Source organism: the organism of the source record quoted next, unplaced genomic scaffold (genome assembly GCF_019419815.1).
Source record: "Pyrus x bretschneideri cultivar Hongxiangsu unplaced genomic scaffold, Pyrus_bretschneideri_v1 Contig28, whole genome shotgun sequence".
In the NCBI taxonomy this organism is placed as follows: domain Eukaryota; kingdom Viridiplantae; phylum Streptophyta; class Magnoliopsida; order Rosales; family Rosaceae; genus Pyrus; species Pyrus x bretschneideri.
The window spans coordinates 974,062-991,200 of NW_025999590.1; positions in this window are offsets into that span (position 1 = coordinate 974,062).

Here is a 17,139-nt window from a genome sequence, read left to right on the forward strand (position 1 = left end):
TGGTTTAAGTTGTTTTTATCTTCCACAATGTTAAAAGATGTCTACATTTCGTGTAACCACCCGTTAGCACAACATTGTTGGAGTTTTATTACAAAGTTCTTAATTTAATAAGATAATATTTGGGGATGCACTCTAAACTTTGCGTTTCGGTTTTCCCCATGAATTTTTAAGGGGTGACGATGTACCTCAGTCTGTTAGTTTTGTTAATTATTCTGTCAATGTAGAGTTATTTTTGTCTAATTTTTACAATAAAAGCCATTGAATTCCTTTTGAAAATTTTCTCATAACTTCAATATCAAAATTCTATGTTTGGTTGTTTTTTTTTTTTTTTTTTTTTTTTTTTTAAACTAGCGATATACTTAAACTAATAGGGTGAGAGAATAAATTAGTTGCAAACTCGTCATTCACAAGATTATACGTGAGACCCTTCAAGAGGGATATTACTGAACTGTAATACTGTGACATTACTAATTTTTCTTTTGAATGCAACATTTCTTAACATATATGCCCTTAAAAGTTAGTCACATGCATTGTATATGACGAACTTAACCAAAAAAATGTAACAAAGTTGATGATTGGGGAAGATTTGCAAGAGTTGAATACTTAAGGGATCCAAAACGAAATTGAAAGTTTGCAGGGCAAAGTGTCCAAGGGTCAAGAGCATTGCTAAAATAGGATCATAAATATGTGTAACGATAAGTAAAGTATTAGAGATTTTTCAATGTGTTTAGAACATATGGCGAAATACTAAATGTTGGTGTACAATTGGAGGAATTTTTTTTTCAAATGTCTCTCTAATTGTATGATGATATGTGATGTTCTGCCATGTGTTCCGAACACTTTGAAAATCTCTTGTAAACCACACATGTTTTTAAGATGAAATGCCATTGAAAGTCTGGACCTTCCAACCTTCTTGTAAACCACACATGCTTTGGTTCAGCCACAGGCAGGGGACCACTTCACCAGAATTATCTTCCATATAGTCAAAAACTAAATTATTAATTTTACAATTATTAATTTATAAATTGAAAATCATACCTTGCTTTGGTGAATTAGTAAATTAAATAAAGCGACAAAAGGACAGTAGAATAATAGAGTATTACCCAATTTACACTTGCTAATTATAATATAATAGCTGGTGAAAGTGGGGGATTCCGGTAAATTCCAAAAATTATTTATTTACATCATTTTATCTTTCATAATTATAATATGTATGTTTATAACAAAAATAAATAAAAATGATAAAAAAAAAAATTTTAATTAGATTTGAAGTTGTTGTTAAACAAACTAATGAGAAAAAGGATAGAAAAACATTTATTAATCGCTAAAAATAGATTTTTAGTTGCTGTTAAATTTGACAGCAACTACCTTGCTGTCAATCAACACCATGTCACATAGAAATTAGTATTTCGGTAGAAGTATACTAATGATGTGGTTTATTATTATTATTATTGCTGATCTGAACAATTTGACTCCTTATTTGGAGTTGCTCTCACTCTTTTTCTTATTTTACAATGTTATATTATGACTCTTATTAGCTATTTTCATCAAATAATATCTACACAAAAGAACTAAATATAAAATAAAAAAATATTTGGAAAAAAAAAAGGAACTAAATATAAATTATTTAGTTCTTTAACAGTTATCTATAAATGAGAAAACCATATTTTTCAAAAATAAAATTTTTACAACTTTAATTAAACAATTTTTATTTGATAGTTCGTAGATTTATCTTTTAATTAATTATAAAATAAATAATTTTAATTATCAAGAAACATTGTAAAATGAAAGAAAAAACTAAAAAAGTAAACCAAGAAGATTGCCAACAGGAAACGTCCCACCAAAAACATACATACATAAATACATATGAAGGATTTTACCAGCAATATACAACTCCATATGCAACAATTTATTCATACAACAGAACTGAAACAATGTAAGACTCACGGACGGTAAGCCCATTTCGTCCCTTGATTTTTATTCACTCTTATTTAGGTTTGACAAATTTTGCATGACCTGTTACTATGACATAAAATAACACGAAAATAACAAGCGACGTTACCAAGTCGGACGTTATTGGGTCATCCATGAAAAATCATTAACAATTCGAATTGTTGTAGTGTTCACACATGTTAAGAACTCGATAAGATAACGTGTATGATACACCGATACGAATACGACGCGTTTGCCAAGTATAGACATTAAGTATAATAATTTCTTGCATGACCCAATAATCTAATATAATCAGGAGGATCCTCGCCGGATCCTCTTTGTGAGGATTTTGAGAATCCTTAAATCACATTTATTCATTGTACATCATGCGGTCAGAAATCATTGTAAACTTTTTTATTTAAAATTGAATATAAATAGTATTTGACAAAAAATAACCTCACGATATACAATTAACGAATGTGATTGAAGAATCTCTGAGATGCTCACAAAGAGAATCCAGCAAGAATTCTCCCTTCTCATATAAAATGACATCACACGTTAATGAGTTGCGTAATTATTAAATCACCTAATACAATAACACGTTTGCCATGATATAATTTTTAAAAATAATAAACATAATACGACATAAAACACAATTTTGTTTGCTCGCTTTTATCATTTTACCTCGGGAAGGCAATTTGTATCCGTCCTCTCATCCCTTAACTCGAGAAATTTTTAGTTGTGACGGAAATATAGATGGTACATTACGTGTTTTTATATAAATGGTGAAAAATTTAAATTTTAAAGTTATTAACCTTTTAACATACATATTCCATAATTTATATAAAGACACATGATGTACCAGACAATCACACTGAAAAATCTCTTCCTTAACTCGCCGTCGGACTCCCTGCCATGATTTCTATGGTGGGTCCCGCCCGATGGCAAAAGCCTGGTCGACTGACGACGGCCATTTGACGGCCCCCGTTAACATTGACGCGAAACACCGTCGTTTCATTCATTTGTCCTGTCTGCGTATTATAATATTGATTTTTGAGGTTAACGACCTCGGGCTTTTCGCTAATCCGCGAATGTTTCCTGGATTAGAGTATGTTCCTCTCAAAGCAACAAATACCCATCACTAACCAAGGGAAATAAAAAATTCAGTTTACCAATAAGAGACCGCCACGTGGAATGGAATCTGAGTACAATCTGACAAATTGCACATGCATAGGGCAGGGAAATGGCAGTCATAGTGAAGCGTTTTTTGACCTAGGAAGTCACGATGAGGTGATGTTTTGATGTAAATGCATCAACGATGCCTACGCGCGGCTAATTCAAAGTAGGATTTTTAGTCGGACTACTGAGATTGTTATAATTCTTTATTTTGATCTTTGCTAATGAGAATTGGTATGAGCGGTCTCTAAGTTTGTCGACCGTCAATCATTTTGATTATTCTATGAAAAATTTTCGTTAATTGGAAAAGCAAGTGGAGGAGTTAATTGAACAAAAATGACCTTAATTTAAAAGAGATTTTTTCACAGAATGATCAAAATAGTTAACGGTGAACAAACTTAGAAACCACTTCTATCGATTTTAATGTTAGAGATCAAAGTGAGGAGTTATGTAAATTTCAGAGACTATTTTGGCTAAAAAACCTTCAAAGTATCTTGTATTCGTAATTTAGATCTTTTCTAAATTTCGAAGATTAGAATCAACAAACTCAGAAATTCGGACCGTTCATGAGAGGGAGATAGAGATTCGGATCATTGGTTTGTGTGAAGTGGCCCAACGGATGGGCTAACAAAGGCGGTAGAATTCAAATGAGTGGTTCGAACACAAATATATATATATATTTTAACAAACGATATTATCTAAACTCTCCATTAAACTCTCCATTGAAAACCTATACACGCTCCTCTCAATTATGCTCCTTAATTCTTCTTTATTTATTCACACTGCACGTCTTGAATTTGATGTATATCACTGGTGAATCACATGATGATGGCCAGAGGGAGACTGAAATACCTTTGTGAGCATTTCCAATCTCCGAAATGGTAGATTGCTGTAGCGAAGCGGCCAATTGATATCTTTAAAAAAAAAAATATTAATGTCATGTAAGTAATGAAAGCGAAACATATTTCAAAATCGAAGTCCAATAGATAACAGGGGAGTAAGTGGCCCAACTCTCCTAATTTTTTGATGTGCGAAACTCTCCACATCATGATATTAGATCTTAATACCGTTTACGTATGAGCCTTAGGATTGTACATGCCCAATGTCACTTTATTTGTATTGTGCACATATTTTACTTAACCAACCATATTATTCCTCATACAAGTAGAGGGTGGAAAAAAATCCTTCCCTCCACTTATATAATTACAAAGGACGTACCGCTTATGTTTAGTTCCGCATACATTGAAATATCTCTCCATAAGGAGGGGACCTGGAACTTCAATGAGCTTTAAAGCTGGGAGTACTTTCTTGTTCGTAGTTTCTGGTTTTAGACAATGTCCAAGTCCAGTCTGCGTCCCTACTCTGCATGCTGGCTATGCTTCAACTAAATAATTTAGTGAGTTTTTGGCTGGTGGAACATGTCAACTGTCAACCAAGACATCGAAAATCAATGCAAAACGATGATAATTCACCCCAAATTATTAATTAGGAAAAGAAAATAATAAATCATACAACCCATCCGAAAAAAATACTTTGACTCCTACACTTACGTCGTGAAGAGTTTAATTTTACGTATAATTAATAATGGTGATGCAAGGAGTTTAACCAAAGTTAGTTCGACTATAGGTAATTGGAAAGCACGATAGCTGAGGTGTGTAACTTGTAGCCCACCTGAGAACTGAAACGAGGGACATGGTTAATATTTCTTTCTCGGGTGTGCTATAATTCTAAGCGACATATCTGTTGACAGAGCCTTCTGATATTGTTTGTGTAGAATTATGATTCCCTTGTATTACTCTTTGTGAATAGATTACAATAGTAAGGGAATTGAAGTTGATAAAGCCAACATTGATGTTATTGCCAACATGCCGACCCCTACTATTGGAAAAGGTGTGAGATCATTTCTTGGGCATGTAGGATTCTACAGATGATTCATCAAGGATTTCTCCAACAAGTTGAAGATGCTTTTGACCACTGCACCAATCATCGCCGCACCTGATTGGTACTTTCGAATTGGTGTGGATGCATCGTATTATGCTATTAGAGCAGTTCTTGAACAACAAAAAGATAAGTTTCCGCAAGTAATTTAAACTAATCATGTTGCCTTGAAGTATTTGTTGTCTAAGAAGGATGCAAAACCAAGGTTAATTTGTTGGTTCTTCTACTTCAAGAATTCAATTTAGAGATTAATGATAAGAAAGGTAGTGTGAACATGGTGGGTGATCATTTATTGCGATTAATTCTTCCAACTAAGTGAAACCTTTCCAAATGAACAAATCTTTGCTGCCCATAGCCACCTTGGTTTGCTAACACTGTGAATTATTTGACAAGGGGAGTTGTACATCCAGACTTAACGTTTCGGCAAAGGAAAAATTGTAAATTTAAAGATGAAAATTGTAAGGTGTTAATACTTAATTAAATCGCTTGTGATGGGCTTAGGATATTGATTGAAACAAAATGGACTTAAAGATATAAGTGTTTCACTACTCAAAACTGGGCTACATTCATTATATTGCGCATAATCTATTGACTTTAAGACTAAATAATGTTCGGCTCATACAATCACTATTTTCTCTCCTATTCATTCGACCTTTATATTGGAGGACTTCATCTATTTATATAGGCATCTCAATCTTGGAGCTTCTCAAACTGGCATTTAATATGCCAACAACTTATACTAACTCACTAACACCTTTCCACCTACTCGAACCTTGGTTACTTCGTTCCGTCTTGCCAAGCACGATCCCGATTACCTTTACATTTCATCCTAGCCTTCTGTTGCTGACTATGAGACACCACATAGTCCAAATAATACTTGAATAGTTCTACCTTTAGAGACTTGTGCCATAAAGTTGTCAGTTTGCCCACATGTTCTATGCGGTCGAGCAACTCATTTCTTGTCTCGGCCAACTCGAGTGCTCGAGCCAACCTTTTATGACCCCTTTGGGCCTTGGGCTCCTAGGTATTTCCTTTGGCCTGCGCCATTGGTTGGGCCTAAAAGCGCCCAACGTTAACAAGTCTCACAACTCTTTGGTCAAGGGTTCCTTCTTAGACATAAAGTTGTAATGCTCTGATCTGCAATGGTCGGTCTACTCATGGCTTGTCGTCGTGCTAGTCGGCCCATATTAGGCAACAGTTAAGAGTTGTTTGAGTCCTTAATCCGCGTGTTTTTGTTAGCCTGGAGAAGTAACATAGGCGTCCATTCATTGAAGGTGTAGTTGACAGGTGTTGCCTCGAGTGCCAGGATGTCGCCTCACATCTCTTCGACCTAGAGAACTACCACATGTCGCTATCTTTTTGTCCATGCATTTCGTTATCAACAACTGAGATCATACGTTCAGGGCTATATAAAGCCGTATTTCGATCGATTTTCCTCCACGACTAATCTTCTCATGCTCTTTGCATTTTGTAAATTACAAAAATCACTTTATTTCGTTTGCTAACTTTATTAGTTGAATTTTTCCTTTCCGGTATCCGCCAGTGTACTTTCATGTAGGTGGGACTAACTCTAATACCCTTGATGAGGCAGGGCAGGGTAGGTCACGTGGTTTCGTAATTTTCTACAATACCAAAAAATAGCTTGCTTCGGCTTATCACTAAAGCTCGAATGCTTGCATATTAAATTGTAATGATTTCAGCTGGCGATGACACGACCATCTCCACTGACCCTGTCAGCTCTTTTGAGACGTTCGATATGGCTCTGATTTGATCATCGGTTATTCCTCCTCATCGGCCACAAACTCGACCACCAATAGTGGACTAGACGAATTCTCTTCTGTCGTTTGTAACTGGGAAGGTTTTACCTCTGGCTATCGCGAATAAGAGCAATATGCCAACCGGGCAGCCCTCAGCGAGATGAGAGATGAAGGTTTTCCCACCCCAGCTTCGATCGCAGGTGCCTAAAAGACGTTCCAATGCCAGGATCGACTCGTTTCACTATAACACTTGTGACCACAGTGTCGATCATACCCCCAACATCATAACTCAACTATTGTTAGAAGAGTTGAGACATCAATATAACATCCCTTCTGATGTCATTCTCTGAGCGCTTGCTATGGGGGAAAAACCTAGCCTACCGCCACATGATTGGGTGGCAGTTCTTGTTGAGCTTTTCAAATCTAGCGTTCAATTGCCTTTGCACCCCTTCCTTTACCGTGTTATAGCCCACACAAGTTTAGCTCCTCATAAGTCAATAATCTCAACAATTTTTGCTTTTCCTTAGCACATATGTGTTTTGAAATAAGTTTTTCAAAGTTGACCCTAGCATTGCCCTTATCCAGAATTGCAATAAACTACGAAACATTCCTGACCATAACAGATTCTGCATGTGCTTGGCTATTGTGTACTATTTGCTGATGACTTATCAAATTAACGACCTTACAAGGAGAGCTGGTTTTTTATAAGAGACAATTGGGAGAGGTTGCTAATATAGAAGCAACATGCACTTGGGTTGCTAAGTGTTTTTTAGGAATAAAGGTTGAAACAACATAATCAGCCTCTTTCGTATCTTAGTGTCTCATAGTCTGTTATGTGTTTTTTTTTTTTTAACTTAAATACAACGTCCCCTCATTTTTCTTTATAATTGTCTAGTCTGGGCAGATCTTCCGAGGAGGAAGAACTTCAGTTGGCGGTTGTCACTTTTTTGCTCTTTAGAGAACTTTACACTGTGGCTATCTTCACCGACTCTCGTTTACGAGCGGTCGGCCTTCTAAAAGATAAATTACATGGTCTTTCAATACTTGTCCCTAATCTGAATGGACTCACTTCTACTTAACGAATTGCTCGCTAAGCCATGGGAAAAAAGAATGCTCCTGGTGGAGCTCGCAAATAGCTAGCTAGCAGAGGTTTCGACAACAGTAGCTTCAGCTCGGTAATCATGGCCTTTCTTATTGGTCAGTTTAGTGAACCCTTAAAGAGTTAGCATGAGAAAATCATGGCCATTGATATGCAGACTGAAGTAAGTTATTCTTCCCATTTCACTTCCCTATGCTACGAAACGTCTTTTTTCTTGATTAATTTTCAATCTTTTTCCCGTGCAAGCTTTCTTTGCTCAGTACTGGGGGCTCCAACACTTCTTCTAAAAAACAAAATGTTCAACTTGAGTGAGACCTAAAGAGGCTTCAAGATGCCTTGATAGCCAAGAAGACTGAGCTCGGGGCCACTAGGAAATCCATTGAAGAAGAATGTTTGGTTGGAGTAAAGGAATGAGCGCTTAGGGAGGTAGGTGAATGAAATGGTCACTAAGAAACTTCCGGCTGCTCTGGAGCCTTGCGAGGCTAAAGATATTGCTCAGGTATTAAGGAAGGAGAACGAGTAGTTGACGAGGGCCTTAGATGAATCCTCCCAGATTGATAGTCGGGATATAAATAGTTACCTCCAATCGCCTACCAACCAAGAGCTTACCAATAAACTTCATTTCCAGAACTATGTGGAGTTTTACAAAAAAAAATTGAAGGATATGTTGTTGGGGATGATAACTCTGAGTAGGGCAGAGGGGAGAAAGATGAGCCATAGAAACCCTCTTCGAGGTTGCCGCTCCCAAAGCTTTGGAGCATGTCATCGGGTGGTTAAAACCTTTGTTTATAATAAGTGGTTTCGATGTTCTTAACACTTTGATACGACTTGGCCAAGGTGATGCCCCCACACTATTTAACTAGCTTCTGATCCAAAATGCCAACTTATTTCAAGGCGGTTGTTCTTCCAACTTTCTCTATTACTTACTTTTGAGCGTCCTCGACGACTAGTTCTGGGTCAAGCCCCTATACCTCTTTCAATATTCTCTCATATTTTATCTGTCTTCCTAGCCTGCCTACCTCTATCATTGAGCGCTTGGCCCTACGTTGTGGTCATTATGAAACTATTTCTTTTACTGTAGAGTTTAATTGACGCGTTATCTACTGCGTGGAGTAAATGCCTTAGACTGGGTTTTCCTTAACTTATCACCGTGTCCTATTTGTCTTGGGTAATGCCTCTAAGGTGATCTTTCCGCTCAAATGAGCGTCAGGCCGTTTAACAAGTATTGGGGTCTAGTGGACTGGGTTTTCCTTAACTTATCACCGTGTCCTATTTGTCTTGGGTAATGCCTCTAAGGTGATCTTTCCGCTCAAATGAGCGTCAGGCCGTTTAACAAGTATTGGGGTCTAGTGTAGGAAACCCTCAAAGTTTTTGTACAAACCCCTCAATTGTCACCTTAGTCTTCACTTTTACTGCTAACGCATAACACACTCTTATTAATGCCTGATCACATATGATTATTCATATTCTTGCAAGGGTAGAGAACTTTATCACTAGCACTCTTTGATTGATCGTCAAGTCTATCTTTATAAGAAATGGTTGTCCCAAGATAACATTGTAAGATGAAGGGTCTTTTAAGATGAACCCTGATTTCTCCGACCAAGTGTACTAGACTGTCCCCTAACACTACAAGGGGTTCCATGTTATTGCACAAGAGATCCCTGTTGACCTCTAACTGATCAAATATCGAGAAGAATATGACATTTACAGAGCTACAATTGTTGACGAAGACTCGCGTAACCTCACTGGTGGCTATCTTTACCGAGATGACCATTTACCGGGGGGTCATCATGGGGTTGTAGACTTTGAATCCATTTCTTCATTAAACACGGTTGGCTCTTTTGACAATCTTCCTAGCTTCGAGGTTGGCCTACCTCTCCGACCAAGTAGTATTGTGAAACTGGCTGGCACAACACCTAGGTATAAACCTTCCTATCTCGATTAGAATTTCATGATAGTGAAGATTGTGAGGCCCAAAATACCACATTCCCAGAGTGATGATTATGTAAACTCACTCCCTCGGGCTAAACCCCAGAAGTACTCTCTCAACCATGTGAAGCGTCAGACTACTGCGCCTTCCGCCCATGATGAGGAAGAGACAAATTGTCCTCCCTGATATGGTATACGTACGTCAGAATGGTTCGTTTGTTGGTCTTCAATGTCCCCGACAACTCAGGGGAATGTCGGATGACATAGATTAACTCCGCAAGGTCTATAAATACACCTGGTGACTCCTCACGAAAGTTAAACACTCAAAACCCTAGAAATACATTATACCCATTTCCTCTCAAACTTTCCTAACTTAAGCATTAGAGCCTCCACGCTAGGAACCACACTGTGGCTCTTGGACTCACGGTATTTGCCTGTTTTTTGGCAAAATGCCATGTGTCAACACCTCATCTGGCTCTGTAAACACTGCTCAACCCCATTCGTGGCTTACTTGAGAAAAATAAGCTTCGAAGTGGAAAACCTTTGACGCAGCTCCAACAACCGTAGAAACGCCTTCCCAAGCAAATGATCCCAATTACCTTTATGACACTGCTGGGATCTCAGTACCGGCACGGGATACCTGGACACCTTGGAAGGTATGGCTTAAATGTCGTTCCCAACTTCTATTCCAGCCTCAGCAACCATAGAAAAGCCTCATCAAGCGAGGAAAACCCTCGTAAAGCCACCCCAGTCATGCAGTCCTGGGGTGCGCAGAGCCAAACCAGGGCCCTCCATGTCAACCTAAGATGACTGAACTTCGACCTCAATGACCTGAGCCATGTGCAGTTAGAGGGCGGTATGCAGTCATGCTGCGAATGTGACCCTTTCTCCTATGCCTTGTACAACCATAGGTTATTGATGTGCGAAATGTTCCTTTCCACACTTGAGGGAAAAACCATGAAGTGGTATGCAGGGTTCCCATCTGGATCTTTCACAAATTTTAAAATTCTGAGTGATAAGTTCATGAAAGCCTTTTCAGCGAACAATGAGGTATCATGATCCGCCAAAATGACAATGAGACCCTCAGGGATTACACCAAGTGATTTTGCATTGAATATGCGGATGTAGATAGACCCGACGATAAAAAATGGTGAATGTGATGAAGCTGGTCAATACATGCCTTACCCCGAGGTATAAGACGTACACACCTTTGAACGCCACATGTGCGGCCATTTACCCCAGTATAGCTCACCTGATACTAAAGCCAAAGCCGAGGCAGCCCGATTACAAGTCCATGAAGAACATGGGTGTGTTTTGCTGCTGCCACGAGTATAACGGCCATGATGGCGAGAAGTGTATCACCCTCCGTGATCATATTGAAGCTTTAGCATATGAAGGAAAAATTGATCAATTCATCCTTCACCATCCAAGGGATAACCGTAACTAACGCCAAGTGAACGTGATATATTCCATAAGCGGTGGCATACCCGTATCTGAATCTTCTAACAGGGCCATGAAAAACAGTGAACGAACTTTGAGGCCTGACTACCAAGTGTTTCACGTATAAGACATCAGGGGAGGCAAGTATCAAAAGCTTAACTGAGATCCAATATGTTTCTATCCTGAGGAAGAAAGAGGTATCACCTACCCTCACAACGACCCACTGATCATGGAGGCTTATATAGCCAACTTTGATGTAAGACGAATCCTGGTAGACACGGGGGCTTCGGTCAATATCATGTTTGTTGAAGCTTTCAGGGCACTTAATGTAGCTGAACACTTGGTCGATCGCTCAGTTTCTCCTCTGATAAGCTTTTCTGGTGATGTCATGCAACCAGTAGGGAGCGTACATTTACCTTTCACCATCGGTACATGCCCTTACACAGCCACCATCACCACTAATTTCCTGGTGGTTGATTGCTCAATGGCATACAATGTTATATTTGGGCACACGAGCATCAATGATCTTAAGGCCGTGGTATTCACATATATGTTGTTGATGAAATTTTCAACCCCTTATGGCAACGGTTACATCAAGGAGATCAACTTAGTGCACGATCATGTTACAACACTTCAATCAAGCAACAACACTTGCTTGTGCCCAAAGTTGGTCCCTTCTCATGACCTAGGCCAACTGTCAATCTAGGGAAGGAGCGACAGGTCCCAGATGAACATGAAGGTACAGGGGACTTGGAAGTATTCTAATAGACCTGTTTTAGAAATCAGTACGGCGAGTCCATCACACGTTCTTGATCAAACTTTCCTACTTCTAAGAGGCAATGAAGACTTACAGAAGAAAACTCCAATAATACATGACTTCATTCAGGATCCCTTTGTCCTTCAGCTCTTTGAGGAAGTAAACAAGTTAAAGGCTGAACGTCAGGCTGAGATACCTGACTGGAACCAACCCAGGCCTAACCTTCTTACAAGGAAGATCCTCAACACCTTCTTCAAGCGAAGACAAAACAGAAACTCAGTTTACAACTCTACACTGGAATGGAGGATCCGATTGAACACCTTAATCTCTTTGAGTCCACCATGGCATACTGGATGCATACCGATGAAGAGCGATGTCTCATCTTCCCCTCCACCCTCTCTGGTGGAGCTCTAAACTAGTATTGTCGTCTTCCACCTGAGACAGTAGACTCATTTGAGCAATTGAGGAAACTGTTTGTCTTTTAACACATTTTCCAGACCGATCACTTGCACTTTGCAGATGACTTGTACACTATTCGCCAGAAGTCGGACGAGTCACTGCGAAAGTATACTGGTCGTTTTAGCCATGAGTATTCTCGCTGCATTGAGGCAGATGATAAGACCGCCTTAAGGTCTTCACGGCCGGCCTACGTGACTGTTTCTTCAAGTACATGATCAATGCCAATACTTGGAAGATGTACTCTGAAGTGATGGCACATGCTTACAACCATGCCTCCGCCGAGGCAAGGACATATCAAGGGAAACCCCTACAGCCACCCCTTATCAGCAAGTGGGGAATAAGAGCCAGATCCAACCAAATGAGAAGACCTCAACCTTCCAAACGGCAGCGACGTCCCTCCTTGCCTTACTTAATGCTTTGACAAGACAACAGACATACCAATCTCAGGGCAAGAGGAAAGATTTCCATCCTCACCAATCCCATTTTAATAAGAAGAGTAAGGGGTAATATTGCGATAACCAAGGGTATTGTCATGATAATGCCCGCCCCCAGGCAGTTAACGCAATGGGCCAAACACGTGTCAAGACAGGCCTTACCTCGAGGTATAAGATGTACACACCTTTGAACGCCACATGCGCATCCATTTACTCCAGTATAGCTCACCTGATACTAAAGCCAAAGCTGAGGCAGCCGGATTACAAGTCCATGAAGAACACGGGTGTGTTTTGCTGCTACCACGAGTATAATGGCCATGATGGCGAGAAATGTATCACCCTCTGGGATCATATTGAAGCTTTAGTACGTGAAGGAAAAATTGATCAATTCCTCATTCGCCCTTCAAGGGATAACCGTAACCAACGCCAAGTGAACGTGATATATTCCATAAGCGGCGGCACATCCGTATTTGAATCTTCCAACAGGGCCATGAAAAACAGTGAACGAACTTTGAGGCCTGGCCACTAAGTGTTTCATGTAGAAGACATCAGGGAAGGCAAGTATCAAAAGTCTAACTGAGATCTAATATGTTTCTACCCTGAGGAAGAAAGAGGTATCACCTACCTTCACAATGACCCACTGATCATGGAGGCTCACATAGCCAACTTTAATGTACGATGAATCCTGGTAGACACGGGGGCTTTGGTCAATATCATGTTTGTTGAAGCTTTCAGAGCACTTAATGTAGCTGAACACTTGCTCGATCGCTCAGTTTCTCCTCTGATAAGCTTTTCCGGTGATGTCGTGCAACCCTTAGGGGGTACATTTATCCTTCACCATCGGTACATGCCCTTACACAGCCACCATCACCACTAACTTCCTAGTGGTTGACTACCCAATGACATACAATGTCATATTTGGGCGCATGGTCACCAATGATCTCAAGGCCGTGGTATCCACACATATATTGTTGATGAAATTTCTAACCCCCTATGGCAACGGTTACATCAGATGAGATCAACTTAGTGCACGATCATGTTACAATTCAATGTTCGCTGAACAGATTGGGAAGATCATGCAATTCGGCCTAAAGAATGCAAGGGCGACTTATTAGAGGTTAGTCAATTCAATGTTCACTGAATAGATTGGGAAGAGCATGAAAGTTTATATTGATGATATGTTAGTCAAAAGCAAACATGTTGACCAACACATCACGAACTTGTCTGAAACCTTCTCCATCCTGAAGAAGTATCAAATGAGGTTGAACCCCAACAAATGCACTTTCAGCGTAGGCTTTGGAAAATTTTTGGGCTTCATGATTAGCCAACAGGCATTGAAGCTAACCCTGAGAACATCAAAGTAATCATTGACATGAAAGAACCAGTAACTTCAAAAGACATCCAGAACCTTACTGGTAAGATGGCAACCTTGACCAGGTTCATCTCTAAAGCCACAGACAAATGCGCTCATTTTTTCAAAGCACTTAAGGGAAGTAAGAAGTACATTATGTGGACTGATGAATGTGCCAAAGCATTTAAAAACCTCAAGGAGTACATGAAAAAAGCCTCTCTGCTCTCCAAACCTGAAGTTAGTGACACCCTAATTGTCTATCTGTTTATCTCGGCTTCAGCAGTTAGTTCCATCCTCATTCGAAGGGATGGTAGTATCGAATGGCCTATCTACTACGCTAGCAAGGCTCTACAAGATGTAGTGACACGATACTCCAACATTGAGAAATTAGCTTTAGCATTAGTCATGTCTACTCGGAAACTTCGCCTCTACTTCCAAGCACACTCCATCATCGTGCTTACCAATCACCCCCTTCGACAAATACTTCAGAGTCCTGACACTTCGGGGTGAATGATCAAATAGGCGATAACACTGGGTAAGTTTGACATCTCTTACCGCCCAAAGCCAGCTGAGAAGGGCCAAGAAGTTGCAGATTTTATCGTCGAATTCACTTATCCTGTTGACGTTTCTCCTACACCTGAGGCATTGGCTTCATTACCCCTAGAAGCTCAGAAGGTAGAACCAACACTACCAGTATGGACTCTATATGTCGATGGCTCATCCAACCAACAGGGTTGTGGAGCAGGACTAGTCATGATTACCCCTGACAAAGTGGCAATGGAGTATGCTCTTCACTTCAAATTCAAGGCGTCAGACAATGAGGTCGAATATGAGGCCTTTTTAGTAGGCTTACGTTTGGCCAAACACCTTGGAGTTAAACAAATTAACATCTTCAATTTGTCGATGACTCATCTAACCAATAGGGCTGTGGAGCAGGACTAGTCTTGACTACCCCTACAAAGTGGCAATGAAGTATGCTCTTCGCTTCAAATTCAAGGCGTCAAACAATGAGGCCGAATATGAGGCCCTTTTAGCAAGCTTACGTTTGGCCAAACACCTTGGAGTTAAACAAATTGATATCTTCAATTTGTCGATGGCTCATCCAACCAATAGGGCTATGGAGAAGGACTAGTCCTGACTACCCCTGATAAAGTAGCAATGAAGTATGCTCTTCACTTCAAATTCAAGGCGTCAAACAATGAGGCCGAATATGAGGCCCTTTTAGCAGGCTTACGTTTGGCCAAACACCTTGGAGTTAAACAAATTGATATCTTTAGTGACTCCCAATTGGTGGTTAACCAGGTCACGAACAACTTTGACGCTAAGGATAACTCTATGGCAGCGTATCTTACGCAAACGCAGCATTTGCTCAAATACTTCCACTACTAGATCACCCAAGTCCCTCGAGCGGTAAACAGTCATGCAGATACTTTGGCTCGCCTCGCCTCAGCAGTGGAAGACAAGATTGGGAGAAAAATTCATGTCGAATTGTTGGCAGCACAAAGCACCATGGTTGCAGAAGTGTGCAACTTACAATAGGGGGACAGTTGGATCACCCTGATTATAAATTCCTTGCTCATGGCACACTCCCAAATGATAAAGTCCAAGCTAAGCAGATTCAATACAAGTCTACCCGCTACCTGATCATTAATGACCAACTCTACAAGCAAGTTTTTAACCTACCATACTTACGGTGCCTTATACCTGCAGAAGCAGAAATTGTCCTTCGGGAAATACATGAAGGAGTCTGCGGAGATCATGCTGGATCTCGATCCCTAGCACACAAGGCTTTTCGCCAAGGATATTACTAGCCAACACTCCACCAAGATGCCATTAAAATATCCCGTTCATATGATAAGTGTCAAAGCTACGCAACTATTCATCATTCCCCTTCTGAGCCTTTTACTCTTTTGATCAGCCTTTGGCCCTTTGTTCAATGGGGACTTGATTTGATCGGGCCAATGCCTCCAGGGAAGGGCAAGGTCCGTTATGCAATCGTTGCAGTTGACTACTTCACAAAGTGGGTCGAAGTAGAACCCTTGTCAACCATTATCGAGGCAAAAATGGAAAACTTCGTATGGAAGAACATCCTTTGCAGATTCGGCATTCCCAATGCGATAGTCGCTGACAATGGGCGACAGTTCGACAACAAGAAGTTCAGGATGTTCTACTCTAATTTCAACATCAACTTATGTTTCGCCTCTTAAGCTCATCCCTAGTCTAATGGACAAGTTGAGGCCATCAACAAAATAATCAAGTGCACTTTGAAAACCAGCTTAGATAATGCTAAAGGCTGTTGGCCAGAATTTGTACCCCAAGTTCTTTGGTCATACTGCACTTCATATCGGACTTCAATAGGAAAAACTCCATTCTCACTTGCCTTTGGTACAGAGGCCGTTGTCCCAGTTGAGCTTGAGTAAGCAACGCTCCGAGTCTAGAACTACAAGCAAAGTGAAAATGAAAAACAACTTACCCTTAACTTGGATCTAGTTAAGGAACACAGAAACCAGGCTCACTTGAGGAATGTCGCCTACAAGCAGCGCATCTCCAACTATTACGACTCAAGGGTTAAACCTTGCTTTTTCAAAGTAAGGGACTGGGTATTGAAGAAAAGACTACTCTGCGATAGAGTCCCGAGCGAAGACATGCTCGGCCTAAATAGGGATGTATCGTTTGAAGTTATTGGCATCAGTCGCCCTAGCTCCTACAAGCTTAGAAGCTCCGATGACAAGACCCTTGGCCATCCATGGAACGCTGATCACTTGAAGTACTATTACAAGTAGACTCACACTGTACAAGTGTTGAGCTACGGCCATTCGGCATCCTATGTAATGAAGGCCATTTGGCATCAATTAAAAAAAAAAGTG